This window comes from Uranotaenia lowii, chromosome 3 (genome assembly GCF_029784155.1).
Source record: "Uranotaenia lowii strain MFRU-FL chromosome 3, ASM2978415v1, whole genome shotgun sequence".
NCBI lineage: Eukaryota > Metazoa > Arthropoda > Insecta > Diptera > Culicidae > Uranotaenia > Uranotaenia lowii.
In genome coordinates this window covers 87,958,659-87,979,172 of record NC_073693.1, presented here as the reverse complement: position 1 = coordinate 87,979,172, position 20,514 = coordinate 87,958,659, and the positions used below count along the sequence as shown (strand labels likewise).

The window sequence follows — 20,514 nt, the reverse complement described above, 5'->3', positions numbered from 1 at the left end:
GGTCAAAATCCAGGAACAACTTAATAGAAATCAAGAAAGAAAAACTTGAAAAAAAAAAAAAATTTATAGGATTCATGATTATAAGTTCGAATCATAATTAGAAATAAAAAATAAACAGCTGTTTTTAAATTCTGGTTCAAATTTGGGTTTGCATTTCATTCAAAACTGAAATCATGATTATCGAAACTCATATTCTTTTCAATATTATGATAGTAATTTTCCGAATATGTATGAAAAAAAAAAATGGAAATCATCCTGTGTTTTTGTTTAATTTTAGATTCGAAGTTCTTAAACTTGATTTCTATGCAGAATTCAAACACAACAAAGCATAAAAATGGCGATCCAGAATTGAAAATTCAAAATCAGATTAATCAGCTGAAACTCATATTTTTTATTCAGTTTCACAAATTGAATTAAAAATGAATAATTGAAATGATGAATTCAGATTGAAACTTAAATAACCAAACTTTTTATTAAAGATTCACGAAATTTATTTCCTTGGTTCATATTTCAAATTCTGATCTGGAATTAAGATTTAAAAATAGTTGTTTTTTTATAAATTAAGAAATCTTATTGAAATCCGCACACAGATTCCAAATTCGAATATTGAATTTACCATTAGATTAATTTGAAATGAAGTGGACGACAAAAATATCAAGATGACTGTGTAGTCACAAAACATTACAGACTGAATTATACAATTTACAATATATAATCAATGTCAGTTGTGTTTACAAACTCATCTGAAAATCACAAATATTAAAAGAAAATTGAGATTATTTTGAAAGTTTTGTTTAATGAAATAAACTGGTGTAGAATTGATTTTTAATGAAAAATTGTTGCTGCTAAAGAAACATCTAATCCTCACGTTAAAAAACGGCTCTAAATTTAATATTTTGTAGGTAGGTATTTTTTAACATTATTAGCATATATTGCAGTTTTTTCAAGAGCCAAATTGCGAACTAAAATCTTGGATAAAATTTGTAAGAATCACATTTTTACCGCTAAATTTGAATCTCTTACTTTCACTATTGAAAATTTGAATCATTTCTATTGATAGTTACAATTTTTGAATTATGAACAAAAGTCTCGCAGATCCAGCTTATTTGATTTGAGCATAAAACAATTTCTAACTCAAACCAAACCAATCAAATCCACCAGAATCTTGACTAAATTCAAAGATTTCATCACAGATGGAAGTAAGTTCCCTATTTTTTACTAATGGCTTCATTTTACAAATTGATACGAAAATTTTTTAATGTTTAAATTTTTTTGATTGATATTTTTCTTTGAGCGCAAACGAAATAAAACTGCTGTTTTAAACGTTTTTGGCCTACTTATTTTTTGCCATCCTCAGAAAAACTATATTTATTTAATAAAATTAAAAGATAAAAATAATAGATTAGTATCATAAGATTAGTAAGACAAACTAGATTAGTAAGACTAGATTAGTAAGACAAAAACCTTAAAAACAGCATTTTTATTTCGTCTTGCGCACACCGGAAAATATCAATTAAAAATGATTTTAAGTACGTGCGGTTATTAAAACTGAACTGATAAAGAATTTAGAAATGAATAATCAAATATGTAGTATGGGAGAGTGGGCCACTTTTTTTCGTTGTTCCATAACTTCTTTATTATAAAAGATAACATGAAAATAAAAAATGGTATGGTTCTCTACATTTTCAAGGTATCATAAGGTATTTTTTTTAAATTTTAATAAGTTATTTTCCCAAAATTCCGACTGTTTGAAAAAAAGCAATATTTTTTGGATTTTGAAAAATGGTGGGGAATCGTGGGCCACCAAATCCAAATTGACCAAATAACATGCAAAGTTTATGAGTTGACCCAAAACTGTGATTTCCTAATTCATTTCGTTATTTTAAAGCAATTTCAGATGAGGAAATAAAAAAGAGAGCTCGCGAACGTTTTGGCAAAATTTCTTATATAGGATGGAAAAAATATTTTTCATAACTCTTCAAAAAGCGGGTGCTTGTTTAATTATGTAAGTATTTTTTTTTAAATTTTTAAGCATGATAAATAAAATAAGCACATGAGGTCTATTTAAGTCAACAACATATAGAAAAATGAGCTTACGAAAAGCGACGACGATGACAGTTGGATTGAGATTTTTATCTCAACACACATCTGAGATATTCAGAGTGGCCCAAGTTACCCCACTCTCCCATACATCTACTGCTCGATTTTTTTAAAATTATCTATTGGAATCAAAAACTTCAAAAAACTATCTCGCGATGTGAGAAACTATGTCACCATCACTTTGTTATCATTAAATGATAACTTTATTACATTATGAGAGGAGTAGGCGTGTGCTGAAACGTCAACACGCGTTTTATTCGGCATTAAGAATTTTGTCAATAATTTTATACGAAAATTTATGTATTTTGAATTTTCAATAATCAAACGCATGTTCGGTGTTTTCGTGTGTAGTGAAATTTTTCTATAAATTCTTTTCCATTGCGTGTTATTTTGAAATAATAATCAGCGCCATGAGATAGAAAGATAGAAGAATAACGGCAAGGTTTTCTGTGTTTAAAAGCTCTTGTGGTAAAAGCTTGTGAAAACAATGTCCAAAGTTCTTAAATTTTTGTGTAACGGGGGTAGGAATGCAATAATGGCTACAGGATCAGTGCGATGCCAGTTAACAGTTTGAATTGGTATTGGAACTAAAAATGCTAAGAATCTACAATTAAGTCCCGTTTAGTACGAAACTCGGACAGAGTAAGCTAAGTATCTTTTTATTTATTTATTTATTTATTATTTTTTATCATTATTGGCAGACATTTAAACAAAAAAAAGCGCAAGGTTTTCTATTTCATTGTAAAGAGGTTTTTTCTTTCGTACTTTTTAAAAATGGGTTGGTTATTTAAGTAAGTCTGCTAAAAAAATCGCGACCGATAGAGGTGAAAAACGCCCAAAAATATGCATAATCTTTGCATGCAGTTTTATTCCAATATGTACGGGTTTTGTGCGTTCAAAACTAGGAAGATGTCAATGTTTATTATCCTGGCATCATGATATTATATATTCTGATTTTGTTTTTTCGCATCACAGTATCCGATCACAATGACTTAAAAGTGTCCATATAACTAGAAATATGAGAAAATAAAATATCGGATGTTTTTCGAATAAAACTTGAAGACAAAATTATTTTTGAATCTAGCTTTAGGGCGCTCAAAACCAATGAAGATATTTTTGCACTATTTACATCCAGGAATTTCTTTTTTAATAATTTTTGACTTATTATCAAAGGCATATTCAAATTAAAAGATGCATGCTTGACAAATGGGTTTTGTAGTTGTAATAAATTAATTAAAAGGTAAAGCACATTTACTAACAAGGTAAAAATTCTGGTATAGGAGCTTGCAACTGATAGTTTACAGTTAGGATTTTTTTTTCGAATACACTAAATTTATTTGGATTGTAACAATTGGGTAGATGTTTTGTCTTTAGGAAAATAGAAGAATAGGATGCTCAGAATCAGATCACACTAGTCAAAAGTGGCTCCAGATCACATCCTTTTTCCCACTCCCCAGAACAAAATTATTTGCTAGGACGCAAGGGTGACTTCGGTCCTAAAGCATTAATTATTTCTTTCATTCCTTTCTCTCTTTTCCAAACTATCTATTGACTACTAGGACGTGGCCGGCGCCGTTATTGACGATTAAAGAGAGAGCATCAGTTTTGGGCATTGTGAATGTGCTGTCAGTCCCAGACTCCATTCATTTGACCCTTGAACAAAATTGGTGGCCTTGGTCAATCACGGAGTAGCAACCATTGGCGATGTGGAATTCGTTCTACTGAGCCACGCCTGCGATCATGGGATTCGAAATGCATTTGATTCAACTACCAATGAAGAGTGTTTATGAAGTATATTGAGGAAATTCAACGGAATCAAAATTAATTTATTACTGTAAAATATAATGAAGCACTTCGGGTTCAATGTTTAAAGGTGGATGTGATAAGTCAATCAAGCTAAGCTAAGCTGAATGATAACTTTATTACATTATATTAAAATAAAAATTGAATAATTGTTTTGGTATATAAATGTTGCATCTAAACCTGCTGATTCATGATACTTCATTTGACGGTACATCAAACTCGATGACGAAGTACCCAAAAGTGATGTTCCAACTACGCGGCACATAACAAAACGGAAAGTTAAAAACAACTACGATAAATTATCTGGCTGGTTATCAGCTCCACCTTTGATTGTTCCGGCTTTCCTCCCTCGTTCCATTACAAACTTAAAACTGAGTGTCAAGGCGCTATGCATCATAACGCCGAATGTCTCCAATTCGTTTCTGTCTTTGGTAAAGAGAGTCGCACACCACGCTTGATTTGTTTTATGGCGACAGACGCAGGCAGCGAATTGAAGGAATCGAAATTTTGCCATGTTTGTTTTATTTGAGGAGGAAACACTGCCGCGCAGCTTTATCAAATGGTCGTCGTGTGAAATGTATATCTATCATTTTTTTTTTTGTTAAAACTTTTGAAAAAACTTTAATTGTTGTACCCATTCAAACGAGTTCACAAAATTGTGATGACAAACAAAATAGATTATTCCTTTTTATGTTGAGGCAATTAAACTGATCAGAATCGCCAATGGTTAAAGGTATTTCCGCACAACCTACCCTAAACCTCGGGAGTGTTGCCTAGTTAGAAAGGGATTTAAATAAACATATTTACCTCAGAAACTGGTCCACAATTCACCAGCGGAGTTAATAATTCGGCATCAGCAAATGCAGGATGCAGGCAGGTAGGTATTCCACTCGAGAAATTTGTGAAGCCCCGGTCAATATTAATGTAGAATTCATGCAATGCACTTTCCTGCTGTAGCTGTAGCAATCATATCGTTGTTGGCTCAAATTTGCAACCTGGAGCAAAAACAAGCTGTTTCATCCCGTGGAGCACGTCGTATCCGTACACACTAACACATCTTCATTCCGATACCAATACATTTGAATACATGAAAGCCTCCGTCATCTGTGGGTGCAAAATTCTCATCCCTTATACTTTGTTGGGGTGCCAGCCACACTTTCGACGGATTTGGGATTGGAGTATGGGGGAACACAAAATATGCGCCTCAAAACTCCGCGTTTTCCAGCACTGCAGCAACTATGAGCGCGCGCCAGAGAAGGAGAGAAAATTCCAATGAACCAACACTTTCCGTTTCCTTTTCACTTCCGACTAACACACAGACTATCCGCTGCTCCTGGCAAACTCAGCTGCTTCGAGAGAGAGAAAAGAGCAGATAGGGAAAAAATAGCGATCGTAAACTAGCACCGAACAACTTTCACCACCATGCCTAGCCCGGAAAAACTACCCTTCCCGAAACGGCTATTGGGGTGCAAAATTTTCACCACCCACTCACTCACTGCACGTATCCCATACGAAAAACCCCCTCGTAAACGGAATCGCACACACTAATGCCCATTGTAGAAAGAAATCCCCCTCGCCCCTTAATTTATGCAACCACTATAAAATATCCTCCAGCAGCTTCGCACGCACAAACGCACAACATATTCAGGTGGTTGATTTTCACTCAAACAAAGGACAACGCACCCTGGTCACCCCTGCCTTGCTTGGCCGGTTCTTTGCCTTTTCCCAAAAAACACCCGGACGACGTCTTCCGCACTAAACAAACGACCGACCGCGAAAAACTCCTACCCACCCCAAAAAACAGGCAAGCACTCCTAGAAAACTGACCAAACTGCCTACATCCAGGGGCAATTCGGTGGGAGCAACTACCCAAGTCTCACCCCACCGAGATCCTGCTCCGGAATCCAAAATCCCTCACTCACCCAATTTCGACCAAGGCAGACCGATTTCAAACTCGACGACCGACTCGTGACGCGATAAGAACGGAACTGAGCCAACGAAAACGAAACGACTCTCGCTCAACTGATGGCGTTGGCGATGGTGCAAATTTCGTCGTCGTTGTCGTGTGTGGGAGTCAGGGACTCAGTCAATTGATTGCACTTGCTTGCTTGCTTGGTTGTTTTGGTACTTCACGCTTTTTTTGGGTTGGGTAGACGGTTCTTTCTCTCGGCTCTCCGTTCTCCCGTTGTTTTGCTTATCCGAAGGTTCATTGATGGGGCACATACACACCGGGGTGCAGCTGCTGATAAAGGATGATGTTGTGTCATCGTATCTGTTGCGGGAGTTTGCGCAGTACTCTGTAGATAAGGGATGGAAGGAATCTCCGGAAAGGATATCCGTGGAAGCAATTGGATATTGTGTCAGATAATAATGATCCTATGAGTGTCAAACGACAATTTTGGATTTAAAATCACAGGTAAATTAGTTTTTCATTCTGAAACTAGGCCTTCGACTAGCTCAGGACTCCAGCCAATTTCAGGGTCGGCTCGTCGTAGCTAGGAAACACTTACTCACCTGTTCGATATTCGCTTCCGCCCACCCCTGTTACAACCCGTATGTTGAATATTTCGGTGCACGCAAGTAAAAAAAACTGACACACAAAATAAAGGGGCAAACTGTATATTAAAATAATTAAGCTAACGTGAAATTCAGTAAGAAGGAAAACTCTATATTTATTTACAGTGGAAAAGAAAACTAAACGACTCACTGCTATTCTGCTACCGCTGGGGTTACCCGTTGATGCTGCCGGACACCTCGATGCTGGAACTCGCTGCCGTGGTACCACGTGGACTCGGTCGGCCAGATCAACCGGGTTGGCCGGGTTTCGATCGGGCTGGCGGACGCCTTGGTGCGTCGTGCTGGGCCTTGCCTGCCTCAGGCTTCAAGGTAGATTTTATTTAGCCTCGGATTCCTACCGACGGCTCTGTGGGGGTTAGGTATAGAGAACCGCAATTCTCAGATATTTTCCCGGGCCGTATGTTGCTGGACGGCCGGGAATGTCCTGCCGTATGTTGACGGACGACGTGTCCTGAAAGCCGTATGTTGACGGACGGCTGTTCGGTCTTCTTGGGACGCGGGCACTTGTTTTGGCTACGGTGCCTTGCACTAATTGCACTCGTCGCCAAAGCCAAGGTCCAAAATAGAACCGACACTTGGTTGGCGGGAAATGTGTTGGCGGATAAAAAAGGCGCGCACAACTACCGAACGACACTCGGACGCGTTCCCAAGGGGATAAGAGACCGGCCCATTGGTGCGTCGGTCTTTTATCACCTCCTCCGGTAGAACCAATCGGTGATGTCGACGCTTGTGATTGGGCCACGTAATCTGGTGTTTCTGCATGTGGCGCGGATTACGTCTGGCGCGGTTTGTGTCTCGGCTAAATCAATTTTACAGCAGTGAAGTCAAACTACTCTGATGCACTGAGAAAATCTGCTAACCTCCTATTTTCCAAATTAATCTCAAATGCCCAATTTTTTTAAATTTTAATCTAATTTAATATAAACCAACATTTTTACTGCGTGTAAATTTACATTTACTGTCATTTTGTATTCAGGGCAAAACTGCCACCGAAATACCCAAAATGCCAGTTGTAACCGAGTAGGAGGTTACAATTCCGGTATGTGAATGAACTGAGATATCTATAAAAACATTTAAACAGAACAGTAGCGTACGTGTAAAATCGTATGTTCGGAATACAACTTTTACTGGAGGGACTAAACGCGACCAAAATCGACAAATAAGAACTGTATCGAAAAGTCATTAGCAACTTTCGAAACTATTTTACTCCAAAAATGGGTGAACATTTTTCTGTGTGCATGCAAGCAAAAGTTTGTTTACATGGTTAAAAAGTGTTGTGCAATCAATTGGTTCAGAATAGTTTTTACATCTTTGCTATGGTTCGTATTGATCTTGAAACTAGAAAGAAAATTCTGCACATTTGGTGCACTGAAAATGGTGTTACCTACAACAAATTGCAAAACGGTTCGAAGCACACCACACAAACGTGAAAAATATCATCGACAAATATGGCAACAAATCGTCCTTGAAGGATCTGCGTAGATCTGGAAGAAAAGCTGGTTCCAGTCAGCCCCAGTTGGATGCTAAATAGTCACTCATATCAAACGTAACCAACCGGTATCAATGCGTGATCTGGGTAAAAAGTTCAAAACCAGTCATTGATATGATTCAGAGAGTCAAGGCCATGAAGTCCTTGACGACATACATACAATAAGCGGAAGATACCTGACAAATCAGTAGAACAACAATCTCGAAGAAAACCAACGGCATGGAAACTGCTTATGGACGACGAAACCTTATGTCAAACAGGATTCAGCAACGCTTCCCGGGTCACAATTCTAAACGAAATCGAGGAGATGGATGATGCCAACTGCACGATTGCGATGGAACAAATTGGGCTGAAGGTTCAAGTATGGCAAGCTATTTGTACCTGTGGTCTGCGTTCAAGTATTTTTATCACAAAAGGTACAATAAATGGTCATGTTAACAAAGATAAATGCTTGAAAAAAAGGTTGCAGCTCCTCTATAAAATGCATCAGTATCCCTCTCTCTTCTGGCCGAATTTGGCATCTGCACATTATGCCAAGCCAAGCCTACTAAATTAATAAAATTTGACACAATTTGAACAATTTTCAGAAACTACTGAACCAATCAACGGGATATTTGGTGTGCAGCCGTTTTCAAGACTGAGAATGTTTTATATACTACTTTTAAACCTCTCCAAATCTGTAAAGAGGGGGCTCCCATACAAAATTAATAGAAATATGACAAATTTCGAACAATTTTTGGAAATTTCTGAACCGATCAAAGTAAAATGTAGTGTGAAGCCGTTTTCAAGACTGGGAATGGTTTTGAAAATACTTCCAAACTCTTCAAAAATTCAAAAAGGAGGGGGGGCTCCCACAACAAAATTAACAAAATTTACAAATTTTGACAAAATTAAACAAACTTTGAAGGATTTATGTTAAAAATTGATAAAAGTAGGCTTTTTGACGTAATGATATGATTCATCGAATTGACAAATAATTTTTAACAAATTTGGTAAAATATTGAAACGATAGACGCTTCAAATTTTCATTAATAAAAGCTCTTATCTATTATATAAAATTCTCTTGTAACGGTGTTTGTAGTACTACTCCTCCAAAATCACCCGAACAATTCGAATGTAATTATTTTTAGAATATTCTGTAGGCATGCGAATCGGTTTATCTATATATATAAAAATGAATTTCTGTCTGTCTGTCTGTCTGTCTGTCTGTCTGTCTGATCCCTATAGACTCAGAAACTACTGAACCGATTTGCGTGAAACTTGGCAGGTGGGGGTATTGGAGGCCGGGGAAGGATCCTATTATGGTCTGAGACCCCTCCCCCTACCAGGAAGGGGGGGAGGGGCCTCCCAAACAAAAGCCAATTTTTTGCATAACTCGAGAACCCATCAAGCAAATGGTATCAAATTTGGCATGGGGTGGTATTTGGGAACAAGGAATATTTCTATGAATACAAGGTACCCCTCCCTCCTCTCAGTGGGGTGATAGGAAGGGGGGAGGGGGGCTATCTTACAATTTTTCATATAACTCGAAAACTAATCAAGATATTGGAACCAAATTTGGCACCGGAAGGTATTTGGATACGAAAAATATTTCAATGATTATTTGAGACCCCCCTCCCTCTTTCCAGTATAAAGGGGGAGGGTCCTCTTTCATATTTTTTCCATAACTCAAAAACTATCAAAGCTAATGGAACCAAATTTGGCATGGGAGGGTATTTGGATACGAAAAAAATATCTATGATTATTTGAGACTCCTCCCTCTTTCCAGTAGGGAGATATAAAGGAGGGAGGGGCCTCTTTTATAATTTTTTACATAACTCAAAAACTAATTAAGCAAATGGAACCAAATTTGGCATGGGCGGGTATTTGGGAACGTGACATGTTCTAATGATTGTTTGAGACCCCTTCCTTCTTCCAGCGGGGAGAAAGGAAAGAGGGAGGGGAGTTTCATACAATTTTTACTGCATAACTCAAGAACTACAACAGCAAATGGAACCAAATTTGGCATGGAACGAAATTTGGGTACGAGAAATGCTCCTTTGAATATTTGGAATCCCTCACTCCTTCAAATATGTGGATGAAAAGTGGGGGGGGGGGGGGGGGGGGGGGGAGAGGTCTCTATTATAGTTTTCAGTATAACTGGAGAGTTGATGGAGCAAATTGAACCATATTTGACATGTGAGGGTTTTTGGACACGAGAAATGTTTCTATTATAAATTTAAGCCCCAACTTTTTTTCAGCGGAAAGATATAAGAGGGGCTTCCATACAATTTTTTTGCATAATTCGAGAATTAATTGAGCAAATGAAACTAAATTTGGCATCAAAAAGAATTTACGAGAAATACTTTTTCTTTGTGAAGCAATTACTTTCTTGCAGTAGGATGATAGAATTAGGAATATAGGAAGGGAAGAGAAAGCTTACAGTTGCGTTCAAAAAAGAATGAAATCGCATGAAGCTGCGCACCCACTTCCAACTTTGACAAGCTGCCATTTCTCTCTCGGTTTATATTTTTTCATGAAAACTTCACACAATCTAGTTCAACTATCCGACTAACACTCCACAAAATTTGAAGTCTTTTCAATGACGGGAAACAAAGATACAGCTTTTCCCGTAAAAAAGGGAAATTTGGAGTTGCTTCACTAAATTTGCTGTATCTTTGACAATTTTCATTGAATAATCTTGAAATTTGGCCCAAAGATGTAAAAATGTTTGATCTAATATCAGGCCAAGTTTCGTCAAAATCGATGAACGTGATCAAAAATGGTGCCGGATTGAAAATGAGGTTCATTTTCGCCCAGCAGACGATTTCATTCTTTTTTGGACGGATGTTTGTATGGAATACATCGTAATCCATGTATTCTTGGTTTTTTCTTACATGAAACCAAAAGTTATCACAAAGAATGTTGTAAATTGCTCACAACTTCATTCATACTTTGTTTCGAAAGAGAAAATGTTTCAACAGGGTTCAAAATAAGAAAAACAGAGTTAAAGAAATGACCTGCTAATTATACCGATAAACAAATTTGATCCACAACTAAAGCGAGTATTCTATTCGCTCTTTTGATTCAATACCAGCTCTGTTGGAACAATTTCTATATCTAAACAAAGCAAGGATGAAGTTCCTACCAATTTACAACATTCTTTGTAATAAATGTTGGTTTTGTGGAAGAAAAAACCAAGAATACATGGATTACGATGTATTCCATACAAACATCCGTCCAAAAAAGAATGAAATCGTCTGCTAGGCGATAATGAACCTTATCTTCAACCCGGCACCATTTTTGATCACGTTCATCGATTTTGACGAACCTTGGCTTGATATTAGATCAAATATTTTTACATCTTTGGGCCAAATTTCAAGATTATTCGATGAAATTTGTCAAAGATACAGCAAATTTAGTGAAGCAACTCCAAATTTCCCTTTTTTACGGGAAAAGCTGTATCTTTGTTTCCCGTCATTGAAAAGACTTCAAATTTTGTGGAGTATTAGTTGGATAGTTGAACTAGATTGTGTGAAGTTTTCATGAAAAAATATAAACCGAGAGAGAAATGGCAGCTTGTCAAAGTTGGAAGTGGGTGCGCAGCTTTATGCGATTTCATTCTTTTTTGAACGCAACTGTAGGGGAGAATGAGGATACTTGATCCCTGGGGATACTTGATTCCTTAGCTATATCTCAAAACTGGAATGTCTTACAAAGATCAAATGTTCTAGAAAAATGTGCCAAAATGAGCAAAACAACAATGCTTGTAGTTGAAAATTTTTTAACAAAATGATTGTTTGAGTAATTGAACTTTGTTTGAAAAATTTCACAAAATGTAACCTGAAGATCTTTTTTCATCACTTTAAAATGTTCCTTACATAGGAAAATTATGAGAAAAATATTTGTTTCAATGTATCTATCGTTCGAGCGTAAAATTAACTTCATAATGCCATATTTTCAAAGGAATGGAAAACTCTCAACTTTTTCCAGACAAAGTTTTCTAAAATGTTGATTATGGGTACAATTGATCCCCTAGTGTTGGGTACAATTGATCCCCCCTTCCAAACGGCATATTCTTCTTCTGAATTGATCGTTATGATTGCTGATTACGAAATTACTAATATTTATCCAAAAACTAATATTTATCAAACAATTGTCTGAAGAAAAGAGCAAAAATAATTAATTTTCTCTTAATTATAAAAAATAGCGCCTTTAAGTATGCAATGTTTCTAGCGTTGAGACAAAGTTATAGAATTTTCTTCTTATGTCTGCTATCAATTGTGAAATGAGAACAAACATGACCAAAATAGTCAATTAACATTCTATCTTGGCGTTTTGTTTGATTTTTATACAAGGATTAGGGCTTCCTGAATAAAAGATCAAGTCTTCTTCAATAGGGGATCAAGTCTCCCCTAGCTTCAGAAAAATCGCAATTTTTTTACTCCCACGAAAATGCTTCTAGTTCATCAACGGGTTCAAGTATCGTTCTAATTTTTGGAGCATAGAAATTTGAAGTTACAAGCTGTCAGAAAATGTCAAAGACGGCGAGTTGCTAAACTTTTCCAAAAAGATATGGTGAAAATAAGAAAAGGGGATCAAGTATCCCCACTCTCCCCTACATTTAATTTTTTTAAATTAAATCCGAGAAATGGACAAAACTTAACATGGAAAATCATTTTGCTATGTGTCGATTTGTAGAGAAACAGGTGATTTTCCGATTTTTTAATAGTTGTGGTATATTAAAATATCCTACAAGATTAAATAGTGATCAAGTTAATCAGCAGTTCCAATTCAAGGGGTAATTCAACTTACGTTTACTAGTTTTTGTTTCTTTTAATTCTGTTTCAGTCTACTACAAATCTACCGTTGTCGAGAGCACTCTGGTGCAACTAATGCTGTTTACGAACCTGTGATTAACATTTGTTTTTGTTTATAAATTGATAGTTTTCGCTTTAACGTTTTAGGATTTACCTTCTCCACGGAATCAGTGAACCGGACTTCCGTTTGTTCTAAGGTGGTTACTGGCGAGGATTACTATCGGGATGATCGGCGTTTCGATTAGCTCTAGTGTCCTATATAATTTAATTTATTTTTGAGTGTTTGCGATTAGGATGAGCAAACATAAGAAAAATAGGGAAATAAACTTACTTGTGCTTCTTGCACTATTTAACGTAACTTTTCTTCTATCAAACGAGGGCAACCGTTCTTACTAGGTGATTCCCTACCACTTCCGTTAGGCTTCTTCTTTTTAATCGTATGTTTGTTGCTTGTAGGTTTTCTTGGTTCAATTCAAAGCTATCCTCTTCTACAATCGACTATAACTATAACCCCAGTGATAAAGTGTTTTGTGACGGAGCTGTTGATCCCCATATGGGGAGACGCCGGTGGAATGAAAGACCAGGTGGTATCTGGACTTGAAATTTCCTGGAAGATAGTATTTTGGTCCATTTCCCCCAGTGCCAACTTAAGCTCTTTACTTGCCCCAATAAAATTAGTGCCACGGTCGCTAAAGATTTTTCAAGGAGTCCCCCTTCTCCCCATAAAGTTTCGAATAGCCATAATACATGACTCTGCCGATAGAGAGTGCGCGATTTCAATGTGTATCGCTCGAACAGTTAAACACGTTATTAACACACCCCAACGCTTTTCAGTACTACGTTTGACAGAAACAAACATCGGACCAAAGTAGTCAATGCCTACGAAAGAGAATGGTCTTGTGAATGTCGATAGCCTTGTAGATGGAAGATTACTCATTCGGGGTGGTCTAGGAGCTGCTTTTAAGTTCTTGCATAGCTGGCAATTAGCTCGCACCTTCCAATATAAACTGGATAGTCTAGGAGTCACACGAAATCTCTGCCGTAGTTCGTTGATGACTGTTTTATGATTCCGATGGTAGAATTTTATGTGATAGTGTTGCACTATGAGTCGGGAAATTGGATGATCTTTCGGAAGAATTATTGGATTTTTTGCATCCATACTAGCTGCTTCACATGCTTCTATTCGAGTTGTAGCTCGCAAGACTTGTTCATCATCGAGAAATGGCCACAGCTTGTAGATTGGACTTGATTTGTTTAGGGTAGGGGTAGTGGATTTGGTCGACAACAGTGAGCTTATCTCATCTTTGAAAAATTCGCCCTGAGCTAGTCTAAACATCGACGCTTCTCCTTGTTGAAGCTCCTTTCCCGATAGAGGTCCACACCATCGTTCTTTATGCTTTTTGTATTGAGCATTGTGTGTAAATCGAAGAATCCAAGCTGCCGTTCGTCGAAGCAAATTCCAACTCCTGAACCTATCCGATTCTATAAAAGGTGCAGGCAGAATGCAATGAACGTTACATGAGTTGTTCGGTCTAAGTTCCTCCTCTGTACTAAGGTTTCCAAAACTTTCACGGGGCCAAGCTACTTCGTCCTCAAGCAGGAACTCTGGTCCGCTCAACCAGCGACAATCGTTTTTAAAATCTGGTAAGCGCTGCCATTTTGTCGCTTCATCAGCTACGTTCTCCTCCGAAGGCACCCATTTCCAGTCATCAATATGTGTGGTTTCGAGTATTTCACTAACCCTATGACCCACGTAATGGGAGTAACGTCGATTATCAGATCTTATCCAGCATAGAACGTCTCGTGAGTCGCTCCAAAAAATGCGTCGATGTATTTTAAAGCAAAGTGCTTTTGAGACAGTATCTGCCAGTCTAACTCCGATAACGGCTGCCTGTAGTTCCATTCTCGGAATCGAAAGGAATTTTAGCGGCGCTACACGAGCCTTAGCTCCCACAATTGCACACTCCACTGTATTGCCTTGTTGAAATCTTATGTATGTGACGGCGGCGTAGGCTAGCTCACTGGCATCGACGAATGTGTGCAAAGATACCAAGGTACTTGTGTTCACAGAAAGGTTGGAAAGATAACAACGAGGGATTTTGATGTCTTTAACACTTTGTAGCACCCTTACCCATTGTAGCCAGTCATCAAAAAGTTTCGTTGAAATTTTGTCGTCCCATCCTATGGACGATCTCCAGATTTCTTGTAGGATTATTTTCAAAACGATGAGCAAATTCGAAAGGAATCCTAACGGGTCAAATATTGCCATCAGAGTGCGGAGCACCTCTCGTTTAGTCGGCACGCGTTTGCCTGTTAGCAGATCTTCTTCGTGCTTTGGAGACAACTTATACGTGAAACAGTCCGTCGCTGTGCACCACCACATTCCCAAGACCTTTTCTGTTGACATTTGATCACCAATGTTGAGACTTTTTTCGATTTCGCCACGTTCATTCAGCGCTGTTACAACGGCTTGCGAATTTGACAACCAATTCCGCATTTCAAATCCTGCCTGTGCGTGGATGAAACGAACTTCCTGGGCTAATTTAATTGCTTCTTGCTCCGACTCCACACTCAGTAACATGTCGTCGACGTAGTGACTGTCCGTTATGGCAGCTGCTGCTCGAGGATATTGGCCTTTGTGCTGTTCAGCGTTAAAGTTCTTCACGTACTGGGCAGAACTGGGTGAGCAGCTTGCCCCAAACGTCATCACTTGCATCACGTAGGTACTAAGTTCAGGATCATTCACATTGTCCCTCCATAGAAATCGCTGGCAGTGTTGGTCTTCTTCAGAAATGAGAACTTGGTGAAACATTTCACGAATGTCACCACAAACTGCGATTCGGTTTGCTCGGAATCGAATAAGCACGTCGTTCAAAGCGCAGTTCTGGTCGGGGCCCTTGAGTAGCATGGAGTTTAGTGAGATTCCGTGGACTTTGGCAGCTGCGTCCCATACTAGTCGAACCTTGTTAGGTTTGTTAGCGTTGAAGACTGGGAAAATGGGTAAATACCACACATGTTCTCGTTTTTCAGCAAGTTCTTCTTTGGTTAGTTTTCTAACATAGCCTTTCAATATGTAGTCCTTCATCTTTTCACAAAGTACCGCTGCTAGCTGGGGTTGTTTTTTCAATTTACTTTCAAGGCAATGTGCCCGGCGCAGAGCGTAAGTTTTATTTTCTGGTAATCTGAATTTATCAAACTTCCAAAGAAGGCGTAGTTTGTAATGACCGCCATCGGTGCGCTGAAGCGATTCCAAAATAGTCCGTGCTCGGCGGTCATCGTTAGACTCAATTAGTCTCGTTGGTTTTTCGATACCAGCTTTTTCTAGGGCAAAAAACTCTTTCACGGCATCATGAAGACTGTCGTCGCTGTTTGTTCTGCACTCACAATGATGAAGGCATTGATACCCGAGGAGTTGTCGTTTTATCTTGTTACTTCCACCATACACAATCCACCCGAGGCGAGTTTTAGTGGCTACGGGTTCATACATCCTACCTTCTCGGCCCTTCAATGGATACCCCAAATTCGCATTATTACTTCCAATCAGGATTCGAGGTTGCACGTCGTGATAAGATTCCGCTGGAACATCTTGTAAGTGCTGGTAACGACTTTTGAGCTGTTTCATGTCCAATGTTTGATGGAATAAATCAAGATTCTTCACGGTATGCACTTCTGGAAGTTCGTACATTTTGTGATGTTTCTCTGTACCTGAAATTCCGTTCCACACATTTTCAGATTCCAGCTCGCTTCGAGTTTTGTTCCCTGTCCATTTTAGGCAAAGAGGTTCCAGTTTCCCCTTGATTCCCAGATCCGAGGCGATGGTGGAATCAACCAAAGTAACTGATGAACCATCATCGAGAAACGCGTACGTGAACAGTTTTTTTTCGGGCCCATAGAGGATCACGGGTACTACACGGAACAAGGCTTGATTCGAGGAATAATAGTGAACATGGCATTCTTGAACGTTTGGTTCGCTTCCGTGTTTATGAAGATAAGGATGATGTTTACATTCGCAGCCGTTTTGTCCGCAATGATTCCGAGACTTACATGGATATCGTCCGTGCCTCCCAAGGCATCGTTTACAGAGCTTGAATTCATGAACAGCACCCCAACGTGCTTTGTAGTCCATTTCTTCGAAGCGTTTACATTCTTCGACCTTTGGGCAGTTTTCTTTACAAATGAGACAGGAACGTTCAGTTATTCTAGAAGTTGGCATGCCTTCAGCGTGTCCACGATCTTCTTCTGAGTGCGCATTAAGGAAGGCAACGCCCCTTTTGGCGGTTTTGGAGAATCGGAATTCATTGGAAGCGATGGAAACTATCGGCGAAACTGTTTCGGCCAAATCGTAAAGCCATTCTGAAAACTTGCTAAGGTTCACTTCTGATAGGGAACGTCTATGCTTAGCCCAGTCCACCTGATATGAGGTAGGAAGCTTTTCTATCAATTCACGGATTAATGTAACATTATACATGAATTCTTCAAGCTGACATGCTTCGATCGTTGCGCACAAATTTTTTACTACTAGAGCAAATTCTACAAGTGTTCCCAAGCGATCAGCTCGTGGAGAGGGAGTGGATTGAATTTTCGTGATTAAACTATAAACAATAACTTCTGGATTGCCAAACAGCATTCGTAATGTGGAGATTATACTTGGAACATTAGATGGATGCATTAGCATGCATCTGACTGCATCGAACGCCTTCCCTTTCAAGCATTTCTGAAGCCGTATAAGATTTTCTTCCTGCGTGAATCCACACATCGATGTTGTAGTATTGAAAGTGGATAGAAACAGGGGCCATTCTTCAGGAATCCCGCTGAACACTGGAAGCTCCCTGTCGAAAGCTTGTCTTGCTGCTGCGCGACTGTTAGTTAGGTCAATAATGTCTGCATTCCTCATCACACTAGGAAAATGAGAATACTGTGGTGTTGATCGGTGCTGAGGAAAAAATTGATCCTTAACTGTTTGGTGTTGTGTGTTGACGAGTTGATGTTGGACTTGTGTATATTCACCAGGTTCGTTAATGTGCAATCGCTCCAACGATGGCCCTCGATATACTTGGTCTCCGAACGTTGATGGTTGGTTGGCTTCCTGTTGCTGTTGCTCAAAACGAATCCTTCCAGATAATCGTCGTTGCTGATTTACTACTTGCTGAGGAACGTTAGCACCAGCTACATTTTGAGTGGGTCTGTGAGTGTGCGAATTAACCAGTTCTTCTTCGAACGGATGAGCTCTTTGCCGGTTAGATCTGTCTAGCCAATCCTCGACCCTTGAATCCAAATCTATTTCATCAGGAACGTGTTCTAAAGATGATTCACTGGCCAACTCCTGCAGTAGTTCATAGCGTTTGTTGATATTATCCATCTGTTGTTTGTGCACTTCTTGCAGATGCTTCTGTTCTTCCTTTAACTTTTCCAGCTCTAGAAGAATGGCTCGGTTAGTTGTAGATTTCTGGGAGCCAGTCACTTTTTGCTGCACTTGATTCGCTGGACCTTCATCACGAAGAACGCGTTCATCATTCGCACGCTGAATAGGCAACTTGTCTACCACGGTTACTGGTTGGGCTTTTCTTCTAGACGAGATAGGTGTCATCAAGTTCGAAACTTCGACGCTAGGCACAGGCGCACTCAACATTGCACTGGGATACACGACCGAACTAAGGCAAGACATAGTACTAATAGGCATTGACTGAACATTCTGATTAGATATCATTCTAGGAGGAATGTTACGAGATGGAGCAAACGTTATTATGGGGGAATTATAAAGCGGGGGGAAAATCGAGCTAGGTGCTATGTTGGTGCTCGGAATTGATAGCTGACTCATCAATTCTGTTGTTGTTTTGTGAACGTCATCTACATTCTCCGTAAAATGCGTTTGGCCGGTTTGGCCTAATCTATAGCGATCCGTTGGCACATAAGGGGGAAAGTTAGAGGTACTCACTGGGTTACGGGCGTTGGCACGGTTCTGACAATCTGAGCAGTTCCACGATCGATCCGCAATACTCTCCGTCGCGTTCACACATTGGAAGTGGAACCAGTGGTCGCAAGTGTCACATTGGACCATTTCCTCCGTCTCCAGTCCTCCACAGCACTTGCAGTTGCTCGAGGGTAAGTTTACCGTTCCATCGTATCTCACGGAACGCTTCCGTTGATTATTTCTCGGCATGTTGAGTATTAAACGATATTTTAATGTCGATTTGTAGAGAAACAGGTGATTTTCCGATTTTTTAATAGTTGTGGTATATTAAAATATCCTACAAGATTAAATAGTGATCAAGTTAATCAGCAGTTCCAATTCAAGGGGTAATTCAACTTACGTTTACTAGTTTTTGTTTCTTTTAATTCTGTTTCAGTCTACTACAAATCTACCGTTGTCGAGAGCACTCTGGTGCAACTAATGCTGTTTACGAACCTGTGATTAACATTTGTTTTTGTTTATAAATTGATAGTTTTCGCTTTAACGTTTTAGGATTTACCTTCTCCACGGAATCAGTGAACCGGACTTCCGTTTGTTCTAAGGTGGTTACTGGCGAGGATTACTATCGGGATGATCGGCGTTTCGATTAGCTCTAGTGTCCTATATAATTTAATTTATTTTTGAGTGTTTGCGATTAGGATGAGCAAACATAAGAAAAATAGGGAAATAAACTTACTTGTGCTTCTTGCACTATTTAACGTAACTTTTCTTCTATCAAACGAGGGCAACCGTTCTTACTAGGTGATTCCCTACCACTTCCGTTAAGCTTCTTCTTTTTAATCGTATGTTTGTTGCTTGTAGGTTTTCTTGGTTCAATTCAAAGCTATCCTCTTCTACAATCGACTATAACTATAACCCCAGTGATAAAGTGTTTTGTGACGGAGCTGTTGATAGCGACGCTACGTCTGAGAGGTCGTTCTCTGAATATCTGACACACCATTCTCCTTTCAGTGAGTAGGTACATAGGAGGAGGGAGTTGAGCCCAATACACTTTTGTTAGCATAAGTTCTCAATTTATGCAAACAAAACCAACAAATGGAAATAAATATGGCATGGAAAGGTACTTGGTTACGAGATATGTTTCTACGAATGTTATAGACCCTTACGCTTTACAGTGTAGAGAGGGGAAGAAAGAAGGGGGCTCCTTTTGAATTATGTTGTAATTGATATAAGAGGATTTTTGGACACGAAAAAATGGGTATGATTATTAAAGATCACGACCTCCATTCAGCAAGGGATGAAGGGAAAGACAGGGGGGCAGTTTAGCATAAATCCAGAGCATATGAAGCAAAAACAACCCTATTTTATAATTTAGATGGTTTGCGTACGATTAATTTGAGATCCTCCAGACAGATCAAAATTATCAGATCTTTTACACAAATTTATAGAGCAAGATTCAGAATATTAGTTTAAGTTATCTTTGTATTGCAATTCTAAACTCCAGCTGCAGCTCTGATTTTATAGCGGTTGCTTATGAATTATGTTATAATGCCAATAAAACAATAAAAATTTGAATAATTTTTGAAAATATCATTTGATTTTGGAAGGTGTAGCAAAGCACACCGGGTCAGCTAGTATCGAATAAAAACAACATAAAGGCACATCAATTGTCCGTAATAATTAAATTTGCAATAATTTGAATCAAATAAAAGTCATGGCATCCATTTTTTCGAGATTTTCGTTCCTTTGGGCGATTTGTTTTTCGTCTCCAAGGTCGAGGCGTCGCAAGTCAACGTCACGAGAGAATAGTAACCATGGCAATTGTTGACTAAAAA

General features: G+C 38.7%; 1 protein-coding gene across 10 annotated transcripts in view; it reads right to left on the bottom strand.

Annotated features, from left to right (window-relative positions):
* Positions 1 to 5,884, bottom strand: part of LOC129755639 (kazrin) — a 322,166-nt gene extending 316,282 nt beyond the window's left edge. For 7 of the 10 annotated variants that reach the window (XM_055752232.1, XM_055752237.1, XM_055752236.1 and 4 more), the window contains exons 1-2: positions 5,826 to 5,884; positions 4,711 to 5,249 (exon numbers count right to left, since the gene is read on the bottom strand). The gene's annotated coding sequence lies outside the window, so the exon portion shown is untranslated. Of the gene's footprint in view, positions 1 to 4,710; positions 5,253 to 5,586; positions 5,609 to 5,825 lie in introns of those variants that run through there. The other 3 variants (XM_055752233.1, XM_055752234.1, XM_055752235.1) reach the window with 3 other exon arrangements.
* Between the last annotated feature and the right edge of the window lie 14,630 nt (positions 5,885 to 20,514).